The following is a 12,056-nucleotide window of genomic DNA, read 5'->3' on the forward strand; positions in this document are numbered from 1 at the left end:
GAGGGAGAAGCCTCTCCCTCCCCTGCCGCAGCACAGCCATCTGTATCGCTGTCCTGAGGACGGCGATACAGATGACTATGGAGATGAGAGCTTCTACAATGGCCCTGCCGCCGCCATCATTCACAGCTGATCCTGTGCCCGGGTCTGAGAAAGGCTTGTACCCAGTCACAGGATTGCAAACCCGAACTGTCCGGGTCATTCCCGTACGGGTGGCAACCCTATGCCTTTTCCTAGAGTTGTATGGGTGTGTGCAGCAGAGCTGTGTATGTGTAATGTTCAGTTACTACAGCTGAGTCTTTGTCATGTCCATGTAGCAGAGCTGTGTATGTGTAATGTTCAGTTACTACAGCGGAGTCTTTGTCGTGTCCATGTAGCAGAGCTGTGTATGTGTAATGTTCAGTTACTACAGCAGAGTTTTTGTCATGTCCATGTAGCAGAGCTGTGTATGTGTAATGTTGTTACTACAGCTGAGTCTTTGGGGGACACTGTATATTTCACTTAAAGGGGTTCTGCATTTTTTTTTTACTGATGATCTGTCCTCTGAATAGATCATCAGCATCTGATCGGTGGGTGCCCCACAATCAGGACCCCCACCGATCAGCTGTTTGAGAGGGCAGCGGTTGGGGGCATCTACTGGGGGCCCTATATATTGGCATTATATACTGGCATACATTATGGGGGCATCTGCTGGGGGACATTATATAGGGGCTGTGACAGACCGCTTGGCACCCCGACTGGGTGCCTCCGCCAATGGATGCTTCCTAGTGCTCACCGAGTACTTCCGAGCACTCCGCCGGATACCATCAGCACTGTAGTCCCCACTTTCAGCATTACAGCTTGGCTGGGGTCTCGCTGTCCTCCACCCACCCTGGGCCCAAGATCAGGATCCAGCTTCCAGTGGGTAGAAGCGTGCTGTAATCCCAGGGGAGTATAATACCGATAGTAATCCCCAGAGTAAATATAGCTGTTCCCCCCACACATGAGACGAGGCTCTATGTTGAGGGTAAAACAGGAACTGACCTAATTGAAGAGCATCTCAGTATATATACAGTCCAAGAAGTCTAACAACATAAATCAATCAAACATGAACAGCATGCAAACAGACCCCCCCCCCCCCCAGTGTCTTAATGAATGAATAGGGAGAGAGGAGACACATGTGATGGGATTATCTCCTGAGTGTATCATAGGGTGATCTACTCATCTACACCGGAGTCGGCTACTCCTAGAGTCAGCTATCTTAATCCCATCACTAACACAATCAGTGGGAGTCTCAGTGCAGAGTTAACCCTTTTTGTGTTGCTGAATTCACACCCTGCATGTTTAGTGGGCAATAGGAAATATGTGGCTTATAAACTCCACACATAAAGCAGGGTTCATAGTTCCTTGTAACCCCAAAAGGTCTGAGGGGGTCTCCATAGTCCTGGGTCCATAGTCCGCAGGAAGGCTTCTCCAGCATATCCCCGGAAGAAGCCAGGTTTACTGGCGAAACGGCGTTGGGTCAGGAGTCGGCCGAGAGATCTTTGCACCATTCAGGGTATGTTTATATTTTGTCCTTTTCATTTCAACCTCAGTCTCCACAATCGCCTCCTTTGCACTTTGTTTGGGGCGTTGCTGCTATGAGGTTCTGAGGTATGCTCTTTCAGCTAGTATTCTTTTCCCTGTTATTCTGTGCACTGATCTCCCGGCCTCTCCTTGGGTCCTGCTCCTCATCTGTGTGTCCCGCCTTGTGCTGCCTCTTTTATTATACATGTATGTATTGTTTATATGTATTTACAATAAAGTCTTTTGGATTTTCATATATACGAAAGTCAGTTTTATTTTTTGGTGATTATTATGACTCCTTGGGGGTCCGTTTTTTCAATTTATTCGATATTTATTCTGTCCGGTTAATATTGGTTGACCATGGTTATCTTATGCGACTTTTTAAAAGAACATGCGACTTTTTCGTAAAGATGTGCGACTTTTGTAAAGCTGCTTACTGACGGATAAACTGCTACCGTCAAACCACATTTATTACAGTCTTAAAGGGCCGATCGTAAATCTGACTTGGCTAAAATTGACTTTAGCCATATGTGAAAGTGGAGTGTGCGGTCAGAGTCATGATAAGTCTGGCCCCGTGTGTTTAATCATCTTCTGCCTCCGATAAGGGACAATTATTGGAAGCTTTGGAAAATGAAATAGCAGAACACATATACTGGCACGGTGTGATAATAAAGGGCTTCTGCCATAAAACAGATGGGTATGAAGCTGGGTGACATGGGCGATGTGCTGTCAGCTGGACATAACTGTATTAGTGACATCTCCCTGCGTGGCGCCGTTATTGAGAAATAAGTACTTTTATAATATGCAAACGAGCCTCTAGGTGCGGGGGGGGGGGCGTTGCTCCTGCACCTGGAGGCTCCGTTCTCTCCCCTCTTGACACGCCCTGCTAAAGATGATTGACAGGGCCAGGCATCGTTGGTCTCCTCCAGCCCTGTAAATCCCGCGCTTGTGCTGTCCTGTTTAGTATTCGGCAGTGAGTGAAGGACGCTTGCCTGCTGCCGGCAGTCTTCACTTCCGGGGAGCACGGTGACGTATTCGGCGCAGGTGCAGTGAGGAAGCCGGCAGCAGAAGAGCGTCCTTCACTCACTGCGCCTATGCCCAATACTAAACGGGACGCCGCAGGTATGGGATTTACAGGGCTGGAGGAGACCAACGATGCCTGGCCCTGTCAATCATCTTTAGCAGGGTATGTCAACAGGTGAGAGAACGGAGCCTCCAGGTGCAGGAGCAACATTGCCGGCTCTGCTACATGGACATGACAAAGACTCCGCTGTAGTAACTGAACATTACACATACACAGCTCTGCTACATGGACATGACAAAGACTCCGCTGTAGTAACTGAACATTACACATACACAGCTCTGCTACATGGACATGACAAAGACTCAGCTGTAGTAACTGAACATTACACATACACAGCTCTGCTGCACACACTGATAGAACTCTTTAGAGGCATATTACACATAAACAGCTTGGTTGTATGCACATACAGCTCAACTACACAGACATTACACGGATACAGCTCATCTATACAAACATTACAGGCTTACAGCTCTGCTACATACAGACTGGGATTCCACACAGCACAGCAGAGTCTCAAACACAGAGCAGATAAACCTGGTCATGTGATCTCCATGACTCCTCCCACACCTGATCACATGGTCATGACATCACCACAGGTCCTGTACCTTCTCCTGCAGCACAGCCTGACTCCGCCCACACCTGATCACATGGTGATGACATCATCACAGGTCCTGTACTTTCTCCTGCAGCATAACCTGACTCTTCCCACACACGGTCACATGGTTATGACATCATCACAGGTCCTGTACCTTCTGCAGCGCAGCCTGACTCCGCCCACACATGATCATGACATCATCACAGGTCCTGTACCTTCTGCAGCACAGCCTGACTCCTCCCACACCCGATCACATGGTCATGACATCATCACAGGTCCTGTACCTTTTTCCTGCAGTACAGCCTGACTCCGCCCACACCTGATCACATGGTCATGATATCATCACAGGTCCTGTACCTTATGCAGCACAGCCTGACTCCTCCCACACCTGATCACATGGTTATGACGTCATCACAGGTCCTGTACCTTCTCCTGCAGCACAGCCTGGAGCCCGACTACTGCATGGTGGTAGAAATGACAGCCCAGGAGGCTCCATAGTGAAGGGTTGTCAGAGGAGGACACGCCTGCCCCCAGGTAAGTGGAACACTCATCACATCCACACATATTGAGACTAGAGATGAGTGAATTTCATATTTTTTAATTCATTTGCGCTTTGTTTACTGGTAAAAGGTGAAGTGCGTTATGGATTCTGTTACCACGGAGATAACACAATTCTATGACGGAATGACTTTTTGCAGTTATACAGCCCATAGACTTCTATTATGACGGAATGAATACTGGAAAACCTCTAAAGGCATTCCGTCATAGAATTGCGTTATCTCCATGGTAACAGAATCCATAATGCACTTCACCTTTTACCAGTAAACAAAGAGTGAACGAATTTGATAACCTTAAATTCGCTCATCTCTAGTCAGACATCCCAACCTGCAAAAACTCATTTCAGGGAGGTTTTCTTTCACAAACTTTTTATTACATTTTCCAAACATATGCAGTATCTGCACACTTTGCTCTATGGTGTGGAGGACTGGGCTCATTACCCTGCCCCAAATTATCATATTTATGTACAGTCGTGGCCAAAAGTTTTGAGAATTACATAAATATTGGAAATTGGAAAAGTTGCTGCTTAAGTTTTTATAATAGTAATTTGCATATACTCCAGAATGTTATGAAGAGTGATCATATGAATTGCATAGTCCTTCTTTGCCATGAAAATTAACTTAATCCCAAAAAAAACCTTTCCACTGCATTTCATTGCTGTCATTAAAGGACCTGCTGAGATCATTTCAGTAATCGTCTTGTTAACTCAGGTGAGAATGTTGACGAGCACAAGGCTGGAGATCATTATGTCAGGCTGATTGGGTTAAAATGGCAGACTTGACATGTTAAAAGGAGGGTGATGCTTGAAATCATTGTTCTTCCATTGTTAACCATGGTGACCTGCAAAGAAACGCGTGCAGCCATCATTGTGTTGCATAAAAATGGCTTCACAGGCAAGGATATTGTGGCTACTAAGATCGCACCTCAATCAACAATTTATAGGATCATAAAGAACTTCAAGGAAAGAGGTTCAATTCTTGTTAAGAAGGCTTCAGGGCGTCCAAGAAAGTCTAGCAAGCGCCAGGATTGTCTCCTAAAGAGGATTCAGCTGCGGGATCGGAGTGCCACCAGTGCAGAGCTTGCTCAGGAATGGCAGCAGGCAGGTGTGAGCGCATCTGCACGCACAGTGAGGGGAAGACTTTTGGAAGATGGCCTGGTGTCAAGAAGGGCAGCAAAGAAGCCACTTCTCTCCAAAAAAAACATCAGGGACAGATTGATCTTCTGCAGAAAGTAGGGTGAATGGACTGCTGAGGACTGGGGCAAAGTCATATTCTCCGATGAAGTCTCTTTCCGATTGTTTGGGGCATCTGGAAAAGGCTTGTCCAGAGAAGAAAAGGTGAGCGCTACCATCAGTCCTGTGTCATGCCAACAATAAAGCATCCTGAGACCATTCATGTGTGGGGTTGCTTCTCATCCAAGGGAGTGGGCTCACTCACAATTTTGCCCAAAAACACAGCCATGAATAAAGAATGGTACCAAAACACCCTCCAACAGCAACTTCTTCCAACAATCCAACAACAGTTTGGTGAAGAACAATGCATTTTCCAGCACGATGGAGCACCGTGCCATAAGGCAAAAGTGATAACTAAGTGGCTCGGGGACCAAAACGTTGACATTTTAGGTCCATGGCCTGGAAACTCCCCAGATCTTAATCCCATTGAGAACTTGTGGTCAATCCTCAAGAGGCGGGTGGACAAACAAAAACCCACTAATTCTGACAAACTCCAAGAAGTGATTATGAAAGAATGGGTTGCTATCAGTCAGGAATTGGCCCAGAAGTTGATTGAGAGCATGCCCAGTCGAATTGCAGAGGTCCTGAAAAAGAAGGGCCAACACTGCAAAAACTGACTCTTTGCATAAATGTCATGTAATTGTCGATAAAAGCCTTTGAAACGTATGAAGTGCGTGTAATTATATTTCACTACATCACAGAAACAACTGAAACAAAGATCTAAAAGCAGTTTAGCAGCAAACTTTGTGAAAACTAATATTTGTGTCATTCTCAAAACTTTTGGCCACGACTGTATATGATTAAAGGGATTCTGTCACCACCTAGAAGCCCTGTGAGCTAAACATCTGCTCATGTCCAGGGTAGCATTCTGATTTCTAAGGTGGCCTTATAAAAGCTATTTGTGGCTTTATTCTGCGGATAAACAGGTTTTAATAACCTGTCAATCATTGAATTAAGGTGCCCAAGCAGGGGAGGTCTGTGGATGCATGGTGCCCGGCCGCACGCATCGCCGTTCGTGCCCAGCGCCGCCTTCTACTCCTCAGTGCCGCCTCTCCCTCCTCCCGCTTTGAGATCCCACACAGGCTCAGCCTGATGCGTCGTTGCGGACTGCTGGCATCGGCTTCTTCTTGCACTGTGCGCACGCGCCGAGAAGGGGACACTGCTACAGGTTGCCGGAAAGGTTTACTGCGAGTAAACTAGAGATGGGAAGTTCGGATCTTTCACATGAATCGGTTCATTCGCTGAGCTGACAAGAAACAAGTGAACTGAAGCTTAGGTTGCGCAATGCGCATGCGCGGATGCTTCCATTCACTTGTTGACTCGCTGAGTCGGCTCTTGGACTAAGTCAGGAAGTTTATTCTTTAAAACCCTGTGTGTAATTATCTACCCCACTGTAGAAAAAAAACAAGCATCCAGGGGGGGTGAATTTAACACTGGGGTAAATAATATAATTAAAATGGAGGGTTAAATGTGTAAATGTATTTAAAAAAAATACATCTCTCTCAATAGTTCTATAGCTACTGAATGAGACAGAAGAAGGGATGCCTTTAACATATATATCTCCTTGAGGAGCCAATTTGACCCTAAAGGGTTAATTCAACCTGTAATTTAAACTCTGTCCTGTCACTTCTCTTATCTCTCTGCTCTGCTATATTGTTTCACATGTGGGTGTCAGGGAGCCGCTATCTAATAGCGGGAGACTTGAGATCCCTGTCTAGCTAAAGGGGTTGTCCGGGTTCAGAGCTGAACCCGGACATATCTGCATTTTCACCCAGGCAGCCCTCCTGATGTTAGCATCGGAGCAGTTCATCCTCCAATGCCCTCCCTTGCCCTGTGCAGGATCGCGCAGGGCACGGGCTCTTTTATTTACAATAACACACTGCCAGGTGGAGGCTTCCACCCAGCAGTGTGTTTGATAATGTCACCGGCTCTGATGGGCGGGCTTACAGGCTAGGGCAATGCTAAAGCCCGCCCATCAGTGCTGGTGACGTCACCGGGCTTGCTGCTGGGTGGAAGCCTTAACCTGGCAGCCCTATGGAGAGCCCAGTTAGTCACCGGAACTCCACAAAATGCCTTTGCCCTGTGCAATTTAGCAGAGAGCAGAGGGGCTGCCTGGGTGAAAATTAAGATATGTCCGGGTTCGGCTCTGAACCCGGACTACTAATTTAAGACTCCACAGCCAGAAGGATCCGTAGCTCTGTCTGCTGGTAATCAACAGGTTCCCGAGAACATAAATGAGGTTAACACCCAAGCTTCTATAGAAGACATATCCAGGAGATCTCAGAGACGTGGACTGGAGCAAGGGGCGTTATATAGAAGACATATCCAGGAGATCTCAGAGACGTGGACTGGAGCAAGGGGCGTTATATAGAAGACATATCCAGGAGATCTCAGAGACGTGGACTGGAGCAGGGGGCGTTATAAAGAAGACATATCCAGGAGATCTCAGAGACGTGGACTGGAACTGGGGACGTTATATAGAAGACATATCCAGGAGATCTGAGAGACGTCGAATGGAAAAAGGGGGTTTATTCAGAAGACATATCCAGGAGATGTCAGAGACGTGGACTGGAGCGGGACATTACATAGAAAACATATCCAGGAGATCTCGGAGACGTGGACTGGAACAGGGGGCGCTATATGGAAGACATATCCAGGAGATCTCAGAGAAGTGGACTGGAACAGGGGGCGTTATATAGAAGACATATCCAGGAGATCTCAGAGACATGGACTGGAGCAGGGGGTGTTATATAGAAGACATATCCAGGAGATCTCAGAGACATGGACTGGAGCAGGGGGTGTTATATAGAAAACATATCCAGGAGATCTCAGAGACGCGGACTGGAGGAGGGGGCGTTATATAGAAGACATATCCAGGAGATCTCAGAGACGTGGACTGGAGCAGGAAGCGTTATATAGAAGACATATCCAGGAGATCTCAGAGACGTGGACTGGAGCAGTGGGCGTTATATAGAAGATATATCCAGGAGATCTCAGAGACGTGGACTGGAGCAGGGGGCGTTATATAGAAGACATATCCAGGAGATCTCAGAGACAGGGACTAGAGCAGGGGATTGGAACAACCAAAACATAAAAAGACACAAAATGGGCAGAAAAGTGTGATTTAAAGACTGAAATGAATTCGGGCACTGATCTCACACTGGTGACATACAGAGTGTGGTGCCCGCACCATATGCTGGGGAGTTCAGTCCAAACAGGTTCTGGGCACAAGAACTGGCAGCAAAGTGGACAGACGGACACTGATTTCAATATGTAACTGGTGTTTTTAAAGGGTTAAATGAATTTGGGCCGGGCTGAACTAAAATGTATATGATGTGGGACATCCCCCTCTGTGTGTTGGCAGTGTGAGATCAGTGGCCGAATTCATTTAACACCGTGGATATCACTGTTATGGGGGCGCTGTGGATGTCACTGTTATGGGGGCGCTGTGGATGTCACTGTTATGGGGGCGCTGTGGATGTCACTGTTATGGGGGCGCTGTGGATGTCACTGTTATGGGGGCGCTGCGGATGTCACTGTTATGGGGGCGCTGCGGATGTCACTGTTATGGGGGCGCTGCGGATGTCACTGTTATGGGGGCGCTGCGGATGTCACTGTTATGGGGGCGCTGCGGATGTCACTGTTATGGGGGCGCTGCGGATGTCACTGTTATGGGGGCGCTGCGGATGTCACTGTTATGGGGGCGCTGTGGAAGACACTGGGGGGTGCTGCGGATGACACTGTTATGGAGGAGCTGTGGGTGTTTTAACATAGTACATAGCATAGTACATAAGGCCGAAAAAAGACATTTGTCCATCCAGTTCGGCCTGTTATCCTGCAAGTTGATCCAGAGGAAGGCAAAAAAAATAACTATGAGGTAGAATCCAATTTTCCCCACTTTAGGGGAATAAAAAATTCCTTCCCGTCTCCAATTAGGCAATCAGAATAACTCCCTGGATCAACGACCCCTCTCTAGTAGCTATAGCCTGTAATATTATTATACTCCAGAAATACATCCAGGCCCCTCTTGAACTCCTTTATTGTACTCACCATCACCACCTCCTCAGGCAGAGAGTTCCATAGTCTCACTGCTCTTACCAGGGCCAGTGCAAGGATTTTTGCCGCCCTAGGCAAGTTAAAAATTGCCGCCCCCCCCCCCCTTATCAGATGATCTGCCCATATCATGACATCACATATGTTCCACCCCTTTCTAAGCTTTTAAATTAAAAGAACTGCTGTTTCCCTTAGGGTTAATCCAGCTTCTTGTAGCTGTCTCTTTTTGCGGAACGGAATTGCGGACCCATACATTTCTATGGGATCCGCAATTCTGATCCTGAAGAAAATAGAACATGTCCTATTCTTGTCCGCAATAGCGGACAAGAATAGGCATATTCTCTGAGTGCCCGCAAAATGCGGAACGCACATTGCTGCTGTCCGTGTTTTGTGGATCCGCAAAACACACACGGATGTGTGAATGGACCCTAAATGTGAGGTACATTAGTCTCCAATGTAGTATTAATAACTAAACAATTACATAATAAACATATTGCATTGTCTACTTACCACCAGGACAATAAGATGATCTGGTCTCTGGCTGCAGTCTGGCTCTTGGTCTGGCTCTGGGGACTCCCTTGTCACTCTCTTCTCCCCCCCCCCCCCTCCCTCCCTTGTCACTCTCAAGCCAGCCCCCCCCACCCTTGCCACTCTCATTGCAGCCCCCCCTTCCTTGTCACTCTCATTGCAGCCACCCCCCTTCCTTGTCACTCTCATTGCAGCAACCCCCCCTTCCTTGTCACTCTCATTGCAGCCCCCCCCCCCCTTCCTTGTCACTCTCATTGCAGCCCCCCCCCCCCCCCCCCTCTAGTGTAGTGTGGCCGAGCTCTGTTTGGTCTGCGGTACAGGAGCATTTGTTTCCTGTACCCGGCCGGACTGAAAGGAAGTGCACACTAAGTGAGCACTTCCTGTCAGTCCGGCCGGGTACAGGAAACAAAAGCTCCTGTACCGCAGACCGAACAAAGCTCGGCCACGGACAGCACAGAGCAGACACAGAATGACAGCAGGCTGCGCAGCACTGAGCCGGCGACCGGAGATTCTTTAGAGCGGCAAGCGCTCAGCCGCTCAGGAGGCGCAGCATGAGGGGCGGCGCCGGCCGAACTTATATAACCAACTTATTTTTTTATTTTTTATTTCCAGGACGTCCCCCATGACAGCACATGGGAAGATGTCCAATCCAATCTCTGTAGGGACAGGAAGCAAACAGGTTAAAAGCCCCCCCCTTCCCTCCGATCTCCAGTGTCTTCCTGTCCCTACAGGGATGGGCAAGTGAAGCAGGATTTCTCTTAGGAGTCGGGGTGCTTACCTAGGCACCGGGGGCCAGGTCGGGTCGGGGGTCCTGCACTCCCCTCTCAGGCCAGGTCGGGCGGCGTCCCGTACGGCCCCGCTAGCTCCCCCCTCGGGGGTTCTCTAGCTTGTCCCGGCCTGCCTTGAACGGCGGCAGGCGGGACGCTGATGCCGCTTCTCCTCCGGGAGCTCTGGGCTCAGCAGCGCGCTCCTGACGGCGGCGTCGCACATCTCGTGACGCGGCTAGGACGTCACTTCCGGGTCAGCCGGAAACAAGATAGCGGCGCTCAGCACAAGCGCTGGAGACCCGGAAGCCCGGTCTTGCGCTCAGGGGTTGACTCCCTCCCCCTGGGGGGTTGAGCCCCCCTTATAAGATCGGAGCAGCGCGGCAGCAGAGGTGGAGGTAAGCCCCAGTGGGGAAGTTTTGAGCTGTGTGTTTGCTTAGCTACTATGGAGCCCCAAGCGTCAGCCAAATCCGAGATTGGGTCTGACCCCTCTGCTGCAGCCCATGTAAGTGTCCTTAGTCCAGTATACCTTGGTGTACTCTCCCCAGTCATTGAGCGCGTTTTTCTCGCATTTTTTCCTAGGATAAAAAAAGTTCAGGGCAGTCGGCTCTCCAAGATCCCAAAAGGAGACCGAGAAAGTGTGCGACTTGCGGGGAGAAGATGCATATATCTTACAAGAAGCAGTTATGTGCCAAGTGCATTGCCAGGTTAATGAAGGAAGAGCAGCCGTCCTTTCTCACAGAACTTAGGAATATCGTTCGTGAAGAAGTACAGGCTACGGTTTCTTCTCTAAACCCTCCGCCACCTCCTTCTCAACCTGACTCCCCTCCCCCAAAAAGGAGGAGGACTCAGGAGGACTCTGATTCTGATAATCAGGAAGTCTCGGACGGAGAGATTGAGGAAGACACCATCTCTGCTGCTGGTTCTTCTGACCACCCTAAAAGATTTTTGTTTTCTACTGAAGACCTAGACGCCCTCCTCCATGCGGTTAGAGATACCATGCAAGTAGAGGAAGCTAGCCCCCCCATATCCGTTCAGGGCGAGATGTTTGGGGGGTTAGGGGCAAAAAAGACTCGCCTTTTCCCAGTAAATTCCCATCTGAAGGAGATAATTCTGGAGGAATGGAGGGAGGCCGAAAAGAAATTAGTTATGCCTAGGGAATTCAAAAATCGGCTGATTTTTAATCCTGAGGACACTAAACTATGGGATGAAGTTCCCAAGATAGACATTCAGGTGGCTAAGGTCACAAAAAAGACCTCCATCCCCTTTGAGGATTCCTCAAATTTAAAGGACCCTATGGATAGGAAGACGGAGGGTCTACTTAAGAAGGCCTGGGAGTGTTCGTCTGCTCTTATTAATGTCAATATTACTGCCACCTCGGTAGCCAGGTCTATGGGGTTATGGCTAAATCAGCTAGAGAACCACCTTAGACTAAAAACCCCAAGGGAGGACATCTTAGAATCCATTCCCCTTCTTAGGATGGCTACGGCCTATCTGGCAGACGCTTCGGCCGAATCCATCAGAATTTCAGCTAGAAACAGCACCCTGGCGAATACCGCTAGAAGGGCCCTTTGGCTAAGAAGTTGGTCAGGGGATGTAGCTTCAAAGAATAAGCTCTGTTCGATCCCTTTCTCAGGTTCACATGTGTTTGGCCCAGTCCTAGATACAATCCTTGAGAGTGCCGCGGACAAGAAGAAAGGC

Source organism: Bufo bufo, chromosome 6 (genome assembly GCF_905171765.1).
Source record: "Bufo bufo chromosome 6, aBufBuf1.1, whole genome shotgun sequence".
NCBI classification, from domain to species: Eukaryota; Metazoa; Chordata; class Amphibia; order Anura; family Bufonidae; genus Bufo; species Bufo bufo.